The 8,958-nt window shown below is 48.4% G+C and overlaps 1 pseudogene; it reads left to right on the top strand.

Moving 5' to 3' along the window:
- The first annotated feature begins 393 nt into the window (after positions 1–393).
- Positions 394–484, top strand: LOC112132524 (small nucleolar RNA U13; annotated as a pseudogene).
- The last annotated feature ends 8,474 nt before the right edge of the window (positions 485–8,958 follow it).

Genomic DNA, 8,958 nt, shown 5'->3' on the forward strand with positions numbered 1-8,958 from the left:
ACATTATGTTTTTATTTCTCTTGGATAAATACGTACAAGTTGGATCTCTGAGTTATATGATAAATTTATTCTAACTTTATAGGAACCCGCCAGACTACTTCCAACAGCAATGTATGGGAGTCCCAGTTGCTCTACATCCTTGCCAATATTTTGTGTAGTCAGAATTTTCAATTTTAGCCACTCTAGTGGGTGTTTAGTGATACCTCGTTGTAGTTTTAATTTCGACCCCTCATTTGACAGAGAATCATAGGCAGAAGAGTCAGAGCTTGGACTTCGCACCCGTGGTCTTTTGAAAGCCACAGGTAGGGAAGACAATGCCCATGCACCCAAGTCGAAACATGTGGAGAAAATCTTACCCTGTGGAGGAAAAACCCACTCGTGGATATGTTTCAAAACTTAGTTTAGATCTTTTGAGTTTTCACACTCGTGTGAGATTTGCCTCCCTCAAACCTTGTTACTACCTTGGCACATTACATATCTGATGTGAAAATTAAATAAAAAAGAAAAGGAGAAAAAAAGCTTAGTTTACGAGGGAAACTCATTACCCACCTGTATTGTAATGGAGATGAATCTCCTAGAGCAGTCTAAACATGCGGCTTTTCTGGTTTTGAAAGGGGAAGAGCTGGCTTGGAGCTTAACACACTGGGCCACAATCTTGACCTCAATCTCCTCAATCCTCCTGGGCATCTCTTCAGGACCGTGGTCAAAGAACAGATAAATTAACAGTGTGTCAGGCACCGTTCCACACATTGGTGACCTGGGCCCTGTCCTTATAGAGCTTACGATCCCATGAGGAAGGCAGATGCCAAATAAGTGATTATAAGTTGTGTGCTATGGAAAGCAGGAGCAGTAAGCCAGGGGCACATGATAAGGGGACTTAACCCAACCCCAGTGGCAGGAAAGTGCCCAAGCCTTCCAGAAAGGGAAAGAATGCACACAAAGCTCTGGGGAGGAACTGGCAGTGTGAGTTAGAGGAAACCAGGGAAGTCCAATATGGTCACTGCCTAAGAAAGAGCCTGACAAGAACACAGAGGCCCAGGCTCATGGCAGCAGGATACGGCCTGGGCATCTGTTTTTTCCCAAGTTCCCAAGCTGTCCTGATGGCAACCAAAGTTTAAGAACCACAGCCTAAGAACAATCTGCCAGGCTACCTCTCCTGCACCAAACACCCCCTGGTTGGATGGAAGTTGATTCCTCCAGAGCGCCCTGTCTTAAGCCTCCACACTGTGCAATTCTCTATCACTTCTTTAATCTTTTTTCCAGACGGTGGGTTTTTTTTTCACTATTACATGGCTTTATTTATTTATTTATTTATTTATTTATTTATTTATTTTTGAGATGGAGTCTCGCTCTGTCACCCAGGCTAGAGTGCAATGGCGTGATCTCTGCTCACTGCAACCTCCACCTCCCGGGTTCAAGCAATTCCGGCCACAGCTTTCCGAGTAGCTGGGATTACAGGCGCCCGACACCATGCCCGTAAAATTTTTGTACTTTTAGTAGAGACGGGGTTTTGTCATGTTGGCCAGGCTGGTCTCGAACTCCTTACCTCAAGTGCCCGCCTTGGCCTCCCAAAGTGCTGAGATTACAGGAGTGAGCCACCACGCCCAGCCTATTTATTTATGTATCATTATTATTATTATTTTTTGAGATGGAGTCTCGAACCGTTGCCCATGCTGGAGTGCAGTGGTGCCATCTCAGCTCACTGCAAGCTCCGCCTCCCGGGTTCACGCCATTCTCCTGCCTCAGCCTCCTGAGTAGCTGGGACTACAGGCGCCTGCCACCACGCCAGGCTAATTTTTTTTTGTATTTTTAGTAGAGACGGGGTTTCACCATGTTAGCCAGGATGATCTCAATCTCCTGACCTCGTGATCTACCCACCTCGGCCTCCCAAAGTGCTGGGTTTACAGGCGTGAGCCACTGCGCCTTAGCCTACTTATTTTTTAAATCAACTTTATTTAAGTATAATTTACAAACAGTAAAGTTTACCAATTTTAAATAAAATATTCAATGGGTTTCAACAAACCCATACAGTTGTAAAGCCACCATTACTCCAACCATCACTCTTGCCCCTTTGCAGTCAAGCCCCTTCCCCCATTCCCAGCTCTAGGTAGCCACTGATCGGCTTTCTGAAACAATGGTTCTGCCTTTCTGTTCTTTCTTGTAAATACAGTATGTGGTATTCTGTGTCTAGTTTCTGTCATTTAGCATAATGCTTTAGAGATTCATCTATGTCACGTGTATCAGTAATTCATTTTTAAAAATTTCTAAGCAGAGTCGCATTGTATCGATTACCACGATTTGTTCACCAATTGATGGACATTTGGATTGTTTCCAGTGGTTGGCTATTTGAAATGAAACTTTTGTGAAAGACAAGTTTTTTTGTGAACGTTTCCATTTCTTGTGAGTAGGTAACTCAGGAGTGAAATGCTAGGTCATAGGTATGTTTACTTTTTTTTTTTTTTAAAGACGGAGTTTCGTTCTTGTTGCCCAGGCTGGAGTGCAATGGTGACATCTTGGCTCACTGTAGCGTCTGCCTCCTGGGTTCAAGCGATTCTCCTGCCTCAGCCTCCCGAGCAGCTGGGATTACAGGCATGTGCCACCACTCCCAGCTAATTGTGTATTTTTAGTAGAGATGGGGTTTCTCCATGTTGGTCAGGCTGGTCTTGAACTCCCGACCTCAGGTGATCCGCCTGCCTCAGCCTCCCAAAGTGCTGGGATTATAGGCATTAGCCACGGCGCCCGGCTGGTATGTTTATAAGAATCTGCCAGAAGCCAGGCCTGGTGGCATGTGCCCATAGCCCTAGCTATTCAAGAGGCTGAATTAAAACCTGATTGTGTTTGAATAAAAGCACTGTCAGGCCAGGTGCGGTAGCTCACACCTGTAATCCCAACACTTTGGAAGGCCGAGGCAGGCAGATCGCTTGAGGTCAGGAGTTCGATACTACCCTGGCCAACATGGAGAAACCCCGTCTCTACTAAAAATACAAAAATCAGCCGAGCATGGTGGCACATGCCTGTGGTCCCAGCTACTCCGGAGGCTGAGGCAGGAGAATCGCTTGAACCCGGGAGGTGGAGGTTGAGGTGAGCCAAGATTGCACCATTGCACTCCAGCCTGGGCAACAGAGCAAGACTCAGTCTTAAAAAAAAAAAAAGAAAAAAGAAACAACAAAAAAAGCACTCTCACTGCAGAAAGGAAAATAGGTTGAAAGGGACCAAAGGCCAGTTAAGCGTCTTTTACAGTAATTTAGGTGGGAGGCTTGGAGAGAGAGTTAGAAAACCTCTGGTCAACATTTATATCAGTAGACAAAGGGGCTGCAAGAAGAGGGACAGGAAAGAAGAATTTACCTTTGCATGTGCTGAGTGCACAGACGAACTGTGTACTTGACCAGTGTTGGGCTGTGAGTGAGTCACAGAGCCTGGCAAAGATCTGCTCCTGACTGTGCTTGGGGACCGGGGATCCCACCAATGGGAACCGGTGGGAACAAAGACAAGAGACAGTTCTGTAACCACCCAAGAGGTTCACCTTGCCCACTGCCTACACAGAGCCGATTCATCAAGACAGGGGAATCGCAATGCAGAAAGAGTAATTTACGCAGAGTTGGCTGTGCGGGAGACTGGAGCTTTATTACTCAAATCAGTCTCTCCAAGCATTCAGGGAGCAGAGCTTTTTTTTTTCAGACGGAGTCTCGCTCTGTCGCCCAGGCTGGAGTGCAGTGGTGCAATCTCGGCTCACTGCAAGCTCCGCCTCCCGGGTTCACGCCATTCTCCTGCCTCAGCCTTCCAAGTAGCTGGGACTACAGGCGCCCGCCACCACGCCAGGCTAATTTTTTCTATTTTTTAATAGAGATGGGGTTTCACCGTGTTAGCCAGGATGGTCTCGATCTCCTGACCCCGTGATCCACCCACCTCGGCCTCCCAAAGTGCTGGGATTACAGGCGTGAGCCACCGTGCCCGGCATCGGGGATGAAGAGCTTTTAAAGGTAATTTGGTGAGTGAGGGGAAGCCAGTCAGCCAAGAGTGCTGATTGGTCAGGTCAGAGATGAAATCACAGGGAGTCGAAGCTGTCTTTTTGTGCTGAGTCAGTTCATGGGTGGGGACCACAAGATCAGATGAGCCAGTTTATTGATCTGGGTGGTGCCAGCTGATCCATCAAGTGCAGGGGCTGAAGAATATCTCAGGCACTGATCTTAGGAGCAGTGTAGGGAGGGTCAGAATCTTGTAGCCTCCAGCTGCATGAACCCTAAACCATAATTTCTAATCTTGTAGCTACTGTTAGTACTACAAAGGCAATCTAGTCCTCAGGCAAGAAGGAGGTCTGCTTGGGAAAATATAAGCTAAGTTTCTCCCAAAATTAGTTTAGCCTATGCCCAGGAAAGAACAAGGATAGCTTAGAGGTTAGAAGCAAGATGGAGTTGGTGAAGTTAGACCTCTTTCACCGTCTCAGTCATAATTTTGCAAAGGCAGTTTCAGTTCTTATCTCCTTGGCTGAGACCAGAAAATAAATTATCACAGGAAAGGAGTTGTAAGTAGTGGCTGGTTGTCTTCTGAAATAACAACATGTCACAACAGCATGCAATTATTATTAATTTACAGAGCAACTAATCTTGATGGGCACTGTCAGATATGGGTATTGATATGGGTGAGACACTTACCCTTCCTTCAAGTTGCTCATAGTTTAGTAAGTGAGCAAACTGACTGTGCTGACTGTTGTTTCTTTTTTTTTTTTTTTTTTTTGAGACAGAGTCTTGCACTTGTCTCTTGTCACCCAGGCTGGAGGGCAATGGCACAATCTTGGCTCTCTGCAACCTCCACCTCCCAGGTTCAAGTGATTCTCCTGTCTCAGCCTCTCGAGTAGCTGGGATTACAGGCGCCTGCCACCATGCCCGGCTAATTTTTGTATTTTTTTTAGTAGAGACGGGGTTTTGCCATGGTGGCCAGGCTAGTCTTGAACTCCTGACCTCATGATCCGCCAGTCTTGGCCTCCAAAGTGCTGGGATTACAGGCGTGAGCCACCGCGCCCAGCCCTGACTGTGGTTTCTAACACTGTCTCTACAGGAAGCCATCTCTCTAACAGTCTCTCAGATCTTAACCTATTTATTTGTATTCTCTTACTGAGTGGGCCCAATACCTGCGAAAGGGCAGCTGTGTAACAGCATCACCACACCTCTGTTGTACAAGTTGAAGTGCATTAACTTTGAAGGATTAATTAATATAGTGTCTCTCTTCCAGGATTCCTATAGGACATGCTGCTAAGGGCTCAGCCCAGGAGTGGGCTCCATCCTCAGCTTTTTTTCAGAAGCTACAGAAGCAATTGTTTTCACCCCCATACTCAGAGCGAGTGAAATGAGGGTTGCTGGAAGAAAGTACTTCACGACGACAGAGTGGTTATCAAAATATGCCAGTCAGCCACACAGCTCCCAGCTCACCAGATTTGTCAAAGGGTTCCTGTGGAGAAAAATGCTCATATATTGGGAGACAGAAAGGAGAGCTTTGGCTGAAACAACTTTGCCTTCACCAGCAACTTTTTAATCCCTTTGTCTGGTGCATGAAATCAGTTCCCAGAACACGGAGGTTATTAATAACTGTGGGACCTTTTCCCAGTCTCCAGATCAATTGGCAGAAGCCTCTGGTTATTTCCTTCTGGATGCTTCTATTATTTGGAGCTGGGAAGTGACCTCCTCCTCAAAACCCATACAGATTTTCACCTGGCTTGGGAATTACACTGTCACCCACCAGCCCCCAGCCTTGCCTCCTCTCCACTCTTCCCTGGCTGGGCTGGCTCAGCGCAAGGCTGGTGTCTTTGCTTCTGCCGAGAGACTACATGCTGTCCAGTGGAGTCCAGCACGTACCACTCCTCCCACTGGTTCCTCACTGCCAGATGAGGTCCAGGGCATTGATCCGGATCCATGGAGCCAGCCTGATTTAGAATGAGTCACTTTGAGCTGGCTCCTCTCCTCATGCTTGGCAGAGGTCCTAGCATCAGCTGCTGGGCAGGTGCTGAGCAAGGCCAAGGTCTTAACTTGGGAACACTGGGGTAGACATTTCTCCAGGAGGAGCTGCTGGGATCGGCAGGACTCAGTAGAGAGAGTGTCTTACATGTAGGGCTTCCCCCTTCTCTCCCTCTTGCTTCCTTCCTGCAGGGGCCAAGCCATGCCTGTGGCTTTACCAGGAGGATCTCAGTGCAGGAAATGTTGCAGCTTCTCTGATTCTCATCTGCTCTCTCAGCTCCAGGTCACCCCTTGCTTGCTGGCCGCATCACAAAGAATGGCCCTCAGCACCCCAATCCAGATGGGCACAGTGGGCTGGACAAATCTGGGTCATACTGGCTAAACACCGTTAGCTTCCCTGTGAAATGAAAGCAAGAGCCTTCGCCTTGCGAGGCCGAGGGAGGTGGGGGCAAAGCACCTCCCATGCGGGCACAGTGGGTCTCTACTGAGGGTTTGATCATTAGGAGCCTTGTCACCTCCGAGAACTGACCTCATCTCTCCCCACAAACCTGCTCACCCGGTCTGCTTCCTGTCTGGGTGGATGGCATCATCACTCTTAGTCACTCAGACTGAACAAAGCAGCTCTCTTCTGGCTCATCTTGCACTGGCCTATTTGTATGTGTGTGTGTGGTAAATATACCTAAAATGCGTATTTTTTCGAGACAGGGTCTCACTCTGTTGCCAAGGCTGGAGTACAGTGGAACCATCTCGGCTCACTGCATCCTCCACCTCCAGGACTCAAACCATCCTCCCACCTCAGCCTCTGAAGTAGCTGGGACTACAGGTGCATACCACCATGCCCAGCTAATTTTTGTATTTTTTTGTAGAGACAAGGTTTCACCATGTTACCCAGGTTGGTGGGGTTTGTTTGTTTGTTTTGAGACAGAGTCTCACTCTTTCTCCCAGGCTAGAGTGAAATGGCACGATCTTGGCTCACTACAATCTCCGCCTCCTGGGTTCAAGCGATTCTTCTGCCTCAGCCTCCTGAGTAGCTGGAATTATAGGCGCCCACCACCACGCCTGGCCAATTTTTGTATTTTTAGTAGAGACGGGGTTTCACCATGTTGGCCAGCGTGGTCTCGAACTCCTGACCTCAGGTGATCCACCTGCCTCGGCCTCCCAAAGTGCTGGGATTATAGGCATGAGTCACTGTGCCTGGACCCAGGCTGGTTTTGAACTCCTAAGCTCAAGCTACCCACCTGCCTCAGCCTCCCAAAGTGTAGGGATTATAGGCATGAGCCACCGCATCCAGCCTAAAATGTAGCATCTTAACCATTTTTAAGTGTGCAGTTGAGTGGCATTAAGTACATTCGCATTGTTGTGCAACCATCACCACCACCCATCCACAGAACTTTTTCACACTCTCCAGCTGAAACTCTGCGCCCATTAAATGCTCACTTCCCATTCCCCTCTCCTCTCAGGTCCTGGCAACCGCCATCTTACTTTCTATCACTACAAATTTGACTACTCTAGGGACCTCATGTAAGTGGAATCATACAGGATGTGTCCTTTTGTGTCTGGCTTATCTCACTTATCACATTGTTCATAACGTTCATCCGTGTAGTAGCACGTGTCAGAATCTCCTTGCTTTTTCAGGCTGAATAATATTCCATTTATATATATACCACATTTTGTTTATCCACTCATTGGTCCATTTTTTTTTCAGACGGAGTCTTGCTCTGTCTCCCAGGCTGGAGTGCAGTGGCACAATCTCGGCTCACTGCAACCTCCGCCTCCCGGGTTCAAGAATTCTCCTGCCTTAGCCTCCTGAGTAGCTGAGATTACAGGTGAGTGCTACCATGCCCGGCTAATTTTTGCATTTTTAGTAGAGACAGGGTTTCATCATGTTGGCTAGGCTGGTCTTGAACTCCTGACCTCAGGTGATCCATCTACCTTGGCCTCCCAAAGTGCTGGGATTACAGGCGTGAGCCACCGAGCCTAGCCTCATTGGTCTATTTTTTTGTTTCGAAACAGAGTTTTGCTCTTGTTGTCCAGGCTGGAGTGCAATGGCATGATCTCGGCTCACTGCAACCTCCGCCTGCCGGGTTCAAGCAATTCTCATGCCTCAGCCTCCCGAGTAGCTGAAGTACAGGCATGCACCACTACGCCCGGCTAATTTTGTATTTTTTGTAGAGACAGGGTTTCTCCATGTTGGTCAGGCTGGTCTCGAACTCCCGACCTCAGGTGATCCACCCGCCTTGGCCTCCCAAAGTGCTGGGATTATGATCTATTTTTTAAAAGGACTTTTGGATAGGAAATTAACACACAGAGCTTTAAAACCCACCCACTACAGAACAGGGTAGGGTGCCTCTTGTCTCCTGGTGGCCCGAAGGCAGGGCCTCCTTTGGGCCTCTGTCCCCTGCCCTCTGCCTGTCCACAGTCCTCTGTCTTTCCCTCAGCAGTGTCCTTCCTGTTGGTCTTCCTCTCTGTTCCCACTGCCCAGCTCTGGTTTCTGCTCTAATACCTTCTCATCCTCAGGCGTTCCCGCCCAGACTCTGCCTCCTAGAAGCTGGCCTACAAGTGCTGCCAGGGAAGCTGCCTAAGGTTCAGCCCCTGCCCTACCAGCCCTTAGCCTCTGAGGCTGCCCTCCAGCTTGTCCCAGCTGACCATGACTGATGTGTGTCCCCCTGCACCGGATGGACTTCCTTGCCAAACCGCTTGGAGAGCCCTTCTTTTTCTCAAGAGTCAGCACAAGTCCTCCTTCCTTAGAAAGGGCCCTGAGCTCTTCCTGCCAGCCCTACCTGAATTTCTTTCTCTCCTTTGTGCTCCTACAACAGTGACCCTATTCTGACTCGTGCTCTGTAGCCACTTGGCTACTTTCCAATCTCTTCTAAGATAAGCAAACTCCTGGAAGGAAAAAACAAGGCCCATTTACCTTTGAGTGTCCCCAGGGCTAGCCAGTGCCCTGCACAGAGGAAGCCACAGTCAGCAAGTGTGGAATCTGGAAAGCTCTCGGAGGAATCTTTGCCAG

The sequence above is a fragment of the Pongo abelii genome, chromosome 11, assembly GCF_028885655.2.
Source record: "Pongo abelii isolate AG06213 chromosome 11, NHGRI_mPonAbe1-v2.0_pri, whole genome shotgun sequence".
Classification (NCBI taxonomy): domain Eukaryota; kingdom Metazoa; phylum Chordata; class Mammalia; order Primates; family Hominidae; genus Pongo; species Pongo abelii.